Genomic DNA, 13,301 nt, shown 5'->3' with positions numbered 1-13,301 from the left:
TCCATGACAGCACACATCTTGGCACACACCCCAGGGCCTTTGCACGTGCACTTCCTGCTGCCTGGCAAGCCCTTTCCCTAACTCTATGCCTGGTCAACCCCTACATGCCTCCTTCAAGATTCCTCTGTACCCCAGGCCTCTCTCCCTGAGCCCTTATCATATCTGTGATTATACAGTAACTCAACTGGCAACTTGTTTGCAACTTTGCTCACCCTCCAGATTCAAACTTATGGGAGGCCAAGGACCTGTTCCCAGGCTCCCAGCAAGTATCCAACCAGGCTGACCACACCCCACCACCCCAGGGCCCCTGGGAAGGGAAAAAGAGCTCCCTCTCCCCTTCTTTGCTGAGTGAACTCTTGCTAGTCCTCAGCTCAGGCCCTGCCACCTTCTAGAAGCCTCCAAGACTCCCACAGCTCCCACTCCCTACTAACTCCAGCACAATACTGCTCAGCCCCAGTTCCAAGTTCCTGGTACACAGCAGGTGCTCAATACAGGGGTCACAAATGCTTATACATGGGGAGGTCTGAGAAAATGGGGTCAGCTGAGGACCAGAGAGATGGGCATAAGGTCCCTCAACAGGTCACCGAGCCATCTCCTCTCCGGTTCCTGGGGCTTGAGGGAGCCAGACATCCCTCCACCCCACCCCCCAGGTCACAATCAGAGAAGCAAAAGCAGGAACCAGGCTGAGCTGTGGGTAAGTCATGCTCCAAGAAGAGCTAGGGGACAGGGAGAGACAGCCAGGGCCCTTCTTCCTAGAAGAGATGGGCCTAAGCTAAGCCTGGTGGGGCAAGGGTAGATAAGCAGCACCTGGAGGAGAGGGCACTCCGGGAGGGACACTGTTTAGAAGCAAAGGCCCAGGGGCACGCGGGAGGGCCTAGGCAGGCAGTCAGCTGAGAGAGGTGACACACTGTAAATCATTTCCTTGGGTGGAAAGACCACATCACCACATCACCAAAAAGGCCTCGTGGCTTTCATTCAATCCCTCGGCACAACAGTCTTTTCCGGCCCTGCTGTGTGCGCAGTCCTGTCTGGGGAGCCTCCGCTGCCCCATCACTGGAGGGATGCAAGGGCAGCCAGACTGTGGTCTCTGAGGTCGGGGCTTTCATTCCAGCTTGCATCTGTATGGCCTTGGTCAAGTCACTTCCCCTCTCTTAGCCTCAGTTTCCCCATCAGCAAAATGAGGATAAACAAGAGTCCTTACCTCCTAAAAGGTGTTCAGTAGATGTTGGCAGCTGTCATTACCATTGGCCCAGTTTTATACGTGGCAAAACTGAGGCCAGAAGGGAAAAGTGAGTTGCTTACAGTCACCCAGCTGCTGGCTGGCAGGATGGTGCCAGGGCTGTTTCTTTCTCAAGGCATCAACCCATCTTCTTCTAGGATGAACTAGCCAGCAACCTCACATCTCACTTATCTTTCTCAGCCAATGCGTCCAGTGAACAATTCATTTATTGAGCATCTACTACATGCCAAGCCTCTACCTGCAGAAGCGCTTAGAATCTTCACCTGAGGATTCTCATTTCACGTATGGGGACTTAGTGGGGCAGTCTCTTGGCCCAGGTCACTGGGCAAGACAAGAAGCCTCAGTGCCTTGACTCCCCAGCCAGGGGGCTGAGAAGAGGGTCTGCAAAAGGACCAGCCTGGCCCACCCTAGAAACCAAGTCTGATCCCAGCTGCACTGTGGCTGTGGCTGGGCCTGGACTTACCCCAGGTGACCCAGCAACCACTGCCCCAAATTGTACAGAGTCCATGAAGTTCAGGAGGCCTTGCCCAGGGGCACACACAGGCTCTGTCCACTCCTAAGTCCACCTGAAGGACACAGGTGCTGAAAGGATACCACAAAGGTGAGCCCCTTCTGTTCACCCCATCCTTCCACCAGCCCAGCAATTCCAGCCAGGCCCACCTGCCACCAATGAGGACCCCAGTTCAGAGAGGCAGGCAGTTGTCTGAGGACACACAGCAGGGCAAGTGGCAGCCCTGGTGCAGGACTCAAACCCACCCCCAATCCCAGCCCAGGCAGACAGGTGGACCTGGCCCGGTGGCCAACACCCAAAACTTTTGCCAACTTCTGAGCCGGCTGGTGGCTGGGCCTGCTCTGGGGCGAGGCTGGGGGCTGTGGGCAGTGGAGACTAAACGCAGTCTGGCCCAGTCCCTTCCAGGCCGGCAGCACCAGGCCCTACCCGAGGCCCCAAGAGGGCAGGGAGGTCCTGGTGGTTCGGCCTGGCGCCCTGACTCCGGGGCCCCTCAGCCTGCCCTGCCGAGCCCCTCCACCTCCCACCCTGGGCCGGGGGGCGCAGGACCGGGCAGCCCAGCCAGAGGCGGCGCCGACTGGCTCAGATTTCAGATTTGGCCTAGACCTGGCCCGGGGGCTAGGGCCCAGCTCACCCGCTTCTCTGGGGGATCCTATGGGGAGCACTAGCTGGAGGGGGTCCCCACGCAGCCAGGACCCCTGCGTCCCCCCGCCCAGTCCCCTCCCCCCGCGGCATCACAACAAAAGGCCGCGCTGGGCATGGCCCTGTGCGCCCGCCCGGCGCTCGGGTATCGCAGCTCGGCCCGGGGGGTGGGAATTGGGGGGTGGACAGGAGCCCCCGCGGGCCCGCGATCCGACCCAGGTGGTCCAGGGCGGGGGCTCCCCCGCGCTGGCCGGGACTGGGGGCCCGCGGAGGGGCGGGGGGCGCTCACCTGGGCCGGCGGGCGGGCGGGCGCACCGGCAGACGGACGCACGGAAGGGCGGACCGCGGGACGGCCGGCGGGTAGGGCAGACGGCGGCCTGGCCGCTCCGGCTCCCAGGCCGGAATGGATTCCGGGCTGGGAGAGACAGATCGAGAGAGAAAGGGAGGAGGAGGAGGAGGAGGAGGCGGCGGCGGCCCGGGGAGGGGAAGAGGAGGGAGGGAGCGCGCGAGCTGGGAGGAGGGGCCCGGCAGGCAGCCGGGAGGAGGAGGAAGGAGGAAGCGCGCGGGGACGGATTCCCCGCCGGTGACCCGGGAGAGACCCAGGCACGGCCGGGGTCCGGGCGGGGTGGGGACACCGGGCACAGAGGCCCCGCCTCCCACTCCGCCAGGGCGTCCCACCCCGCGGGCCCCATCCGCCCCCAGGCCAAAATGCCCTCCTCGACCCACCCACCCTCTACGCCCCAAATCTGCCTCTCCCGAAATCACAATTAGTAATAATATCAGCGGGCGTGGAGCGCCCGCTCTGGGCCAGGCGCCAGGCTAAGGTGCTCAGGTCGACTTCAGGGTTTAATCCTAACCACCACCTGGCCTGAGTGGCGGAAGATCGCCCCACTTTACAGATGGGGAAACTGAGGCACTGACAAGAACCAGGCCCTGGACTTTAACCTTGACCTGAGTTTCTCAAAGTGGGGGCTGGGGCAGGAGGGACAGGGTGGGGAGGAGCGACCTTTATTTTAATAGTTGTGGGTTCATTTTAAAAAGTGCGTAAGGAAAAAACATCCCTGGCAGCCCATTGGAAGTACCCTAGTTCCAGTTATTACTGCTTAGGAGGGGTTGGCCAGGGCATCGGAGTGGCACTCACACTTCCAAGTAAGTAAAGAGGCTAAGTATCTCTGAACCAGGGCAGGAAGTGTAGCAGAAAAACGGGACATTGAGGAAACGCTGCTTTAGGCCACAAAGACTCCCCATCACCCCCTGGCACAGGCTCCAGGGCTATCCTTTTGGGGCTGGGCACCCCACCCTTGGCTCCTCACCTGTCCTGGAATCCTAGCACAGGGAAAGGTGGACCTGGGTCCTGCTTTAAATATCACACCTGCCTCCATGTTCCTTCTTTGAAAGTTCTCCCATTTCACAGATGGGAAATTAAGGCCCAGCCAGGTCAAAGACAAATAGAAGCCTTTGCCAAGCTTCTATTCCCTGGGCAAAGGTCCCCACTGAGAGGAGCCGGGAGGAGCACCCTAGAATGTGGAAGGCAAAGACCTCTGGGTACAAAATACCTTCCAGGAGACCAGGAATGAGCAAAGCCTTACTCTACACTGATCTAGGTTCGCATCTAGGCTAGCTGCCCCTCTGTTGTGGGGTGGACAAGTCCATCAGCTTCCCAGCCCAGCCCCCTCACCTGTAAAACCGGAGTGAACGTGGCCAGAGAAGATTCCTGGGAAGGCTGAAACTGACCAGTGTGAGGATGGTCGGGTTGTGCTAGATGAATAGTAGCTCTTCCGGTGATAAACTGAGGCCAAAGGGGAAAGGGGCTGCTTGAGGTGCCACAGCCAGTCAACAGCAGAAGCCAGGCGAAATGGCTGCCCTTGTTTGCAAGGCTGGCTTAAAGATTAACCGCAGCTTCTCAGGGCTAGGCGGGCCCCCGGCTGGAGAAGCAGGTTTCTCAGCCCTCTTCCATTCCTTAGACATGTCTAAAGGCCTTTACTGGCCGTACGGGGCTCGGGGGGAGGCAGGTATAGTCACCCAGTGACACGCTGGAGCTGGCCCTTGCCTACTTGCAAGAACCGACTGTGCTCATCTCTTCCCAAGTCCATATTCAAGAATGTCACACTGGTTAGCTCCATGTCAGCCACAGTGGGAGTATTTACCCCTTGGACATCAGAATACGCTACCAATGAAGCCTCTTTTTTCTTCCACAGAGCTGGTTGTTCAATATGTACCAGCACATCACTAAATTCATCCCCAGGAGTTCAACAGAAAATTCTGGGCTTTTCGAGAACTGGGATGACAGAGAGCTTAAAAGTACAGATTTTGGACCAGACCCAGGTTCAAGTCTCAACTCTGCCACTTTGCAGATAATGTAAGAAGCCTCAGTATGCCAACCTGAACAGTGGGCTAAAGATATCACAGCCCCCAGAAGACGCACGTAAGGATGAAATGAGGTGATGCCCGCTCAGCACATGTGAAATCTCATTCTCATTCATACCCTACACGCTCTTATCAGAGAGGAGGCAACTCAGACAAGTAAGGGTTCTGCAGGCAGATGCAGCTTCGCACCTGAAGCTACCGCGGGCTTCAAGGGCCTGGCTCAGTGGCTGAGGTTCTCAGGAGGATGTGGCCAGCACAATGGTTTCATTATTGAGCGTTTGAAGCGCTCTTTATTTTTAACCACCCCTCTGGGTTTTTGCTCAGGCTGTAACCCCTGCCAGGAATGCTCAGCCCCTGTCCCTGGCTACCTCGCCTTGTTCTTCAAAGTCCAGAGTAAATGCCACCTTCTCCACAACATGCTTCCTGACACACCCTGATGGAGGCACGTGCCAAGTCCATTCTGAGTGTGTCTGTCCCCACCCTGAAGGCAGTGACCAAGGCCTGGCCCATGCCCAGCACAGAGCAGGCACTGCCCAGTTGGCCAGGCAGCACACACTGACTTAGGACCTACAGACAAGAGTTCAAGTTCCAGCTCTTCCCTTCAGTGACTATGTGAACCTGCCTTCTCTGGGCCTCAGTGTACTCATCAGTAAAACGAGGGTAACAACCCTGGCAAGCTCCAGGATTATGCAGTTGGGAGTTGCGGGTCTGGCCTGGTGGACAAGTGACTCTTTGTGCAAATTATTTTGCTTAAAACATTCTTTGTTGGTAAAGCAGCAACTCACTGCTTAATTCCTGCAAATCATCATTAATGGACAGCAAGCATTTATTGACTACCAACTGTATACATGGCCCCAGACCAGTCTTAGAACACCAACAGGAACCACTTCCCAACCCAAAAGCACCCAGCAGATGATAGATGCTACTGACATCAATATTGCTGAGATGGTGAGTGCTGGTCGTATAGTCCTCTGTCTCCAGAAACCTCCTCTTCCCTCCTTCCCTCAACCTGGGTGGGTCAAAGCCACAACTGAGGGGAGGGTGGAGGAGGTAGGGTGAGGCAGTGAACCCACCAGTCAGAGTTGTCCCATCACATGGGATTAGAGGTGCTGCCCACACCACACCTAGTGCCCTGGTGCCTCTGGCTCAATGGTGGCTGATCTGCCATGCCCAGCCCCAGCCCAGCTCACCCTTGCTGCAGCAGCCAGGAAACTGGACCCATCACAGGCCTCAGTGGGAAATTCCAGACCAGCTCCGCCATTCTCCACATGGTGTGCTGTGAGTGGTCTAGTTGAAGCCACCGGGCTCAGGGCTACAGGATAGGGTTGGGTGAGGGATGGGCTCTAGCCTGAGGCTGTGGAATGGGCTTGGCACCTCCCCTGGCACTGCACTTCACAGTTTCCGCAGAGATGTCCTGCTGTGCAGGCCCTGGTCCCCTCCCCTCCTCTACCTGCCTCCTGCTGTCCCTTCACAAGCAGTCCCTGTCCTGAGGCCTTTGCACGTGCTGATCCCTCTGCCTGGAAGGTTCCCACCCCCTGGCCCTTGGCTGGGCTGCACTCATCCTTCCTCCTGCAGTGGTCATTTATTGAGCATCTACTATGTGCTAGGGTCTGCGCTACATGCTGGGATACAGCAGTGAAAAAACCAAGGCTGGTCTCTGGTCTCTAACTTAGAGGAGTCAGGGATGGGCAAGTACAGGGGCTGCAGGGCCCAGAGTGAGGCCCCTAACCCAGCATGTGTGTTGAGGAGAGAGTTGTCTATGGAGAGTTTAGAAGCCTGGGGAAATGGTTGCCAGGTGAAAATGAGACAGGGAGGCAGGGCATGGTGGGTCATGCCTATAATCCCAACACTTCGGGAGGCTGAAGCAGGAGGATCACTTGAGCCCAGGAGTTTGAGACCAGCCTGGGCAACACAGTGAGGCCCTGTCTCTACAAAAAAAAAAAAACCTAAAAATTAGCCAGATGTGATGGTATGCACCTGTGGTCCTAGGTACTGGGAAGGCTGAACTGGGAAGATAACTTGAACCCAGGAGATTGAGGCTGCAGTGAGCCATGATCGTACCACTGTACTCTAGCCTGGGTGACAGAGCAAGACCCTGTCTCAAAAAAAAAATAATTATAATAACAAACAGGACAGGGCCAGTGTGCAGGTAGAGGGACAGCATGAGCAAAGACAGAGATGGGGATGCCGCTGCGTCTGGAACTCCATGCAGAAGCACGTGGTGTTTGCAAAGCACAGCATGGCGGCTGGGCTGGAGTCAGGAAAGTAAGGTGGGCAGGGTGGCAGGGGAACCTGAGGATCCCTAAGTGCCAGTCGTGGCTTCCGTCCTGGAGGTGGTGGGAGCCATGGAGGGTGGTGAGCAGAGCAGGGCCTGGGGAGATGTGGAGTGGCAGCCACATTAGGGGACAGGGAGGGGGCAGTCAGGAGGCCTCTGTGCTGAGGAGCAGCAGGGACCCAGTTAAGGCAGAAGGCCTGGCTCATACAGGAGTGTGTGCATGGGCATATATCTGTGTTCCGGGAAGTGAGGCCAAACTGGCCGAAGGTGGGAAACCAAGACACTAGAGACTCCCAGCCACATGGGAGTCAGGAGCCAGGAGCCGATGAGCTTGTTCGCCCGCAGCGGCCAGCGCCAGGAGGGGCGTCCATAACATGGATGTCAGAGGCAGGAAAGAAAAATCTGAAAAACTATCAGAGCAAAGAGGAGACATGATCCTGGGGCAGAAAAAAGACATTAGGGAAAGACTTAGGAAGTCTGACTAAAGCATGGACTTCAGTTATAATAATATATCAGGCCAGGGGCAGTGGCTCACGCCTGTAATCCCAGCATCGAGGCTGAGGCAGGAGGATCACTTGAGTCTAGGAGTTCAAGATTAGCCTGGGCACACAGTGAGACCCCTGTCTCCACACAAAACAACAAAAAATTAGCTAGGCATGGTGGTGTGCACCTGTATCCCAGCTACTTGGGAGGCCGAGGCAGGAGGATCGCTTGAGCCCAGGAGGTCAAGGCTGCGGTGAGCTGTGATCATGCCACTGCACTCTAGCCTAGCAAACAGAGTGAGACTCTGCCTCTGAAATTTTTTAAAATAATAATAATGTATCAATATTGTATTGATTCATTAATCATAACAAATGTGTCCCCGTCAGGGAAGAGATGGAGACAGCAGCAGCTGAGCAGGTGGCGCCCAAGTGGTGACCTACAAACGGCGTTAACCACTGAGTACAGCCCCACACACTCAAACCCCACAGCCGGACCTTCTGGGCTGTGTGGCCGGTTCTCAGATGGGCACCTCAGGCTCAAAAGTGTCTCTACCCAGCCCAGAATCTGGAGACAAAACACTGACGTCAAAGGCAGAAAAGACCTGTCCATGTGAAAATGGGGGAGACGCCTGGCCCCACTGGGCTCACGTGACGGCCAAGTGCCAAGAAACTCAGCCACTCATCACCTCACTCACCTCAGGCTGCAGAAGAGGCCCAGAGAGGGACAGGCATTCTCCCAAGGTCACACAGAGAGTCGCTGGCAGGCAGAGCCACCACCCCACCCCAGCCCAGGCCTCCTTCCGCCACATCCCAGAATGTTTGTGAGAAAAGATGAAAGGAGGCTGGGCCCTTGATCTGCCTGGCCTGACGGGAGGGCAGAGGGCAGCCGGAAATCTGCAGCTAGAGCTGTGACCCCACAGTCCACAGGGGGCGAGAAACCCGCCGCACAGAGAGGAGACGGTCACGACGGGAGGGCTGAAAGAATCATTGTAAAAATAATCACCACGGCTCACAGTCCTGGTGCAAGGAGTTTCCTGAGCAGGGAATTGCTTCCAGGGACCCTGGAAGTAGTATCTAGTTCATTCTTCACAACGCAACAAGGTAGGAGCTATTGTTATCCCACCGTACAGATGAGGAAACTGAGACTCAGTGAGGTGACATGACGTGGTGAGGAAGGGCAGGAACTTGAATGCAAACCCAGGCAAAATTCAAGCCTTCCTGGCTGGGCGCGGTGGCTCACGCCTGTAATCCCAGCAGTGTGGGAGGCCGAGGCAGGTGGTTCCCAGAGGTCAGGAGATGAGACCAGCCTGGCCAACATGGTGAAACCCCGTCTCTACTAAAAATACAAAAATTAACCGGGCGTGGTGGCGGGTGCCTGTAGTCCCAGCTACTCAGGAGCCTGAGGCAGGAGAATTGCCTGAATCCAAGAAGCAGAGCTGAGATTGCAGTGAGCTGAGATTGCACCACTGCACTCCAGCCTGGGCGACAGAGCGGGACTCCCTCTCAAAAAAAAAAAAAAAAAATTTAAGGCTTCCTGAATCTGGAACTCCGGCACTGCAGTTCTGTGCTACCCGGGTCTGTGAACCTCGAAGCTCACGTATTTCATATCCAAGAGCGAAAGGCCGGATCCACAGGGCCGGGCAGGGAACCACTGCAGCCCCTCTGAGCACTGGCCTCCACCTCAGTGGAATGCCTCCATCCTCCACATTTCCTAGGCATTGGGAAGATACAATGTAGCAATGCTTTGTGGGAGTACTTTGAAAAGTAGATAGAAGAAAAAATGTTCAGGCTATACTCCACCCTCAAGGAGGGGGAGCATGACTCCCCAGTCCCTAGGTGTGGGCTGTGCTTGGTGGCTCCCTTCCAAAGAATTCAGGGTGGAAAGAGGGGTGGGGGTGGTGCCTTTGCAGTGCAGGAACCTTACGAACGCTATCTCAGCCAGGTGATCAGGGCCAACAGGCCTGCTGATAACATTTGCCCTTGAAATGATGTGATGAGAATGGCATTTTACCTCTGTGGTCTTTCTCCTCAGAACCCAGAACCCCAGTCTAGCCATGAGAAAAGCTTCAGACAGATTCCAATAGCGGGGCATTCTACAGAACACCAGACTAGGCCAGGCACTGTGTCTCACGTCTATAATCCCAGCACTTTGGGAGGCCAAGGCGGGAGGATCGCTTGAGGCCAGGACTTCAAGACCAACCTGGGTGACATGGCGAGACCCTGTCTCTACCAAAAAACAAATTTTTTTAAAAAATTAGCTAGGCGTGGGGGCACATGCCTGTAGTCCCAGCTACTTAGGAGGCTGAGGTGGGAGAATCGCTTGAGCCTGGGAGGTGCAGGCTCCAGTGAGCTATGATTGTGCCACGGTACTCCAGCCTAGGTGACAGAGTGAGACACTATCTCAAAAAACAAAAAACAAAAAAGGTTGGGCGCAGTGACTCACGCCTGTGATCCCAGCACTTTGGGAGGCTGAGGCAGGCGGATCACAAGGTCAAAAGATCAAGACCATCCTGGCCAATATGGTGAAACGCCATCTCTACTAAAAATACAAAAATTAGCTGGGCCTGGCGGCGGGCACATGTAGTCCCAGCTACTGGGGAGGCTGAGGCAGGAGAATCGCTTGAACCCAGGAGGTAGATGTTGCAGTGAGCTGAGATCACACCACTGTACTCTGTCCTGGCAACAGAGCGAAAATCCATCTCAAAAAACAAACAAACACAAAAAACAAAAAACAGAACACTTAACTAGTACTCCTCAAAACTGTCAGGGTCATCAAAAAAAGAAAAGTCTGAGAAACTATCAAAGCCAAGAGGAGACATGATCCTGGAAGAGAAAAAGGACATAGGGGCCAGGTGCAGTGGCTCACACCTGGATTCCCAGCACTTTGGGAGGTCAAAGCGGGTGGAACACCTGAGATCAGGAGTTCGAGACCAGCCTGGCCAACATGGTGAAACCCCGTCTCTGTTAAAAGTACAAAAATTAGCCAGGCATGGTGGTGTGTGCCTATAATCCCAGCTACCCAGGAGGCTAAGGCAAGAGGATATCTGGAACCCAGGAGGTGGAGGCTGCAGTGAGCCGAGATCGTGCCACTGCACTCCAGCCTGGGCAACAGATAGAGACACCATCTAAAAAAAAACAAAAAAAAAGACACTAGGGAAAAACTAAGAAACTCCATATCAAATATGGACTTTAGTTAATAATAATGTATCAATATTGGTTCATTAATTGTAACAAATATACTATACTATCATGGATATTAATAATAAGGGATTCCCTAGAAAGCCCACTTGAGAAAAAAAATTAATATAACAATATAAGGGAAATATCAGGGAAATTTAGTGTGGGGTATGTGCCATGTTCTAGAGCAAAGGACTGAATTTTCGGACAGGGAGGAAGCTAAGACACTTGTCTGTAAACATTTCCTTCTAAACTCGGGGAAACTTAGGACCAGAGAATAGAAGTGACTTGCCCAAGCTCAAACTGCACGTTTATGACAAATTTAAGATCAAGCTTTCTCAATGTCACAAGAATTCAGTAACAGCCTACTGTATACAAGGCACCAGTCTAAGTCCTCATCATGGTGAAGGTTGGTGGGGAGGTTCAAAGATTTGTCCATGGGTCAACACCTCCCCACGGCCAGGTCCCCAGGGACACGGACTCTGCCCTTTGAAGGCTCCAAGCCAGAGGACGAAACAGACCCTGAAACGCTATGAGCAGGAGGGCCAGAGAGCAACACACTTTGGTATCCAGGAGACGCAGCCCCACTGCCTGCAACCCTGCAACCTCCCTGAGCCCCACTGAGCTGCTCAGTAAAATGGAACTAAGGACAGTGCCAATTGTCAGTGATGCCGAGAGGTACAAGGAGGTGAAATGTGAGACCCTGTGCATTGTGGACTCCCAAGAAACAGTGATTCTTTTTATTTTTAAGTGTGTTCTGAGTGCTACAGGAGTTCAGGGGTGGGGAGCATCTGTCAGTTTGCCTTGATAGGGGATTCTCAGAGAGTTTACCAAACGAGGGACATTTAGATTGAGTCTTGGCTGAGTGCAGAGGCTCACACCTGTAATCCCAACATTTTAGGAGGCTGAGGCAGGAGAATCGCTTGAGCCCAGGAGTTTGAAATCAGCCTGGGCCACATAGCGAGGTCCCGTATCTACAAAAATGATTAAAAATTAGCCAGGTGTGGTGGGTGTGCCTGTACTCCCAGCTACTCAGGAGGTTGAGGCAGGAGGATCACTTGAGCCCAAGAGTTTGAGGCTGCAGTGAGCCATGATTGTGCCACTACACTCCAGCCTGGGCAGCAAAGCAAGATCCCATCTCCAAAGTAAAAAAATAAAATAGATTGGGTCCCGAAGGATGGAAAGGAGTTTGCCACACCGGAAGGATGTGAAAGCTGCGGCCCCAGCTTTCAGTTCTCACAGTCTGGTCCGAGAGAGAAGGGGACACGTCAAGTCACCCTCCCAGGGGATTCCCACGCAGCAGGACTTCCGGGTCTGGATGGCTCCTTCCTGGCCTCCCTGGCCTCTGAGATTCACCAGTGCCTGAGCCAAGGGCACAGGCAGCAGCGGAGGGGGAGGGGTGGGGGCAGGCACCAGGGCTGAACAAACCCAGGGCTCATCTGGAAAGGAAACCAAACCCTGCCTCCCACTTACCAGCTGAGTGTCACTTGTAGAACTTCCTCCTTCTGTTCCTGTTCAGGAATTACCCAGGCAGGGCTCTGTGGCGGGACTCGGGGACAGGGGCTGCCCCAGAGACAGGGCCTGGAGCCTCCTCAGTCTGCTCTGGCCACTCCCAGACTCACCCCCATCTGGCTGGTCGGCCTGCTCCCAGACCCATTTCTGCCCTCGGCAGGCCAGGTCTCCTCCCTCCTCCACACACCTGCCCACGAGGTACCATGGTCCAAACCCCACTCCCCCTTGGCCCACCCCCGGCCCCTCCTAGAAATCTTCCACAGAGATCCCTCCCAATCTTGGCTTCCTTATGGTCTTTATCCATTCAGGCCTGCATGTCAGCTCCTGTGCTGGAGCTGGGGACAGATGAGTGAGCAGTGAATGACCAAGACTGGCACCGTCCCTGCCCTTTGGAGCTTGGGTCTCTAATCCCTATGTCCCGTGTGTCCCGCATGCTTCATCCACACCCGGGTGGGGAATCGGAAGCCAGGACCGCAGTCCTGAGCAGCCTCTGAACAGTGTGGCCTTGGGCAAGTCCCTTCCCTTCTCTGGCCAGCGTGGTTTCCATAGCTGCTAAGGGAAGCAGTGTGATGTCCAGGGGGCAGGCAGGAGGGATGGTGATGACTGCTCCCCCAACCCTGCCTGCCCCAATGTAATGTCCTGCAAATAAAGTTTCCCTCCAAGTGGAACTGGTAAAATGTACACACGGGGCTCTGACTCATCAGAACTTTTTTCAGAAACAAATATATAGGGGTCAGTGGGAGGGACCTGCCAGGTGGCTGAACATCACAGTTAAGAGCAGACCTGGGCCGGGCGCGGTGGCTCAAGCCTGTAATCCCAGCACTTTGGGAGGCCGAGACGGGCGGATCACGAGGTCAGGAGTTCGAGACCATCCTGGCTAACACGGTGAAACCCCGTCTCTACTAAAAAATACAAAAAACTAGCCGGGCGAGGTGGCGGGCGCCTGTAGTCCCAGCTACTCGGGAGGCTGAGGCAGGAGAATGGCGTAAAAACCCGGGAGGCAGAGCTTGCAGTGAGCTGAGATCTGGCCACTGCACTCCAGCCTGGGCGACACAGTGAGACTCCGTCTCAAAAAAAAAAAAAAAAAAAAAAGAGCAG

General features: G+C 55.0%; 1 protein-coding gene across 8 annotated transcripts in view; it reads right to left on the bottom strand.

The window, feature by feature from the left end:
* Nucleotides 1-4,251, bottom strand: part of SRC (SRC proto-oncogene, non-receptor tyrosine kinase) — a 62,215-nt gene extending 57,964 nt beyond the window's left edge. For 3 of the 8 annotated variants that reach the window (XM_045362958.3, XM_074005295.1, XM_074005297.1), the window contains exons 1-2: nt 2,680-2,795; nt 1,704-1,822 (exon numbers count right to left, since the gene is read on the bottom strand). The gene's annotated coding sequence lies outside the window, so the exon portion shown is untranslated. Of the gene's footprint in view, nt 1-1,703; nt 1,823-2,679; nt 2,796-4,068 lie in introns of those variants that run through there. The other 5 variants (XM_015458045.4, XM_045362959.3, XM_045362960.3 and 2 more) reach the window with 2 other exon arrangements.
* Between the last annotated feature and the right edge of the window lie 9,050 nt (nt 4,252-13,301).

Source organism: Macaca fascicularis, chromosome 10 (assembly GCF_037993035.2).
Source record: "Macaca fascicularis isolate 582-1 chromosome 10, T2T-MFA8v1.1".
Taxonomy (NCBI): domain Eukaryota; kingdom Metazoa; phylum Chordata; class Mammalia; order Primates; family Cercopithecidae; genus Macaca; species Macaca fascicularis.
Note: the sequence above shows the minus strand (reverse complement) of the source record. Positions and strands in the feature narration are given on the sequence as shown.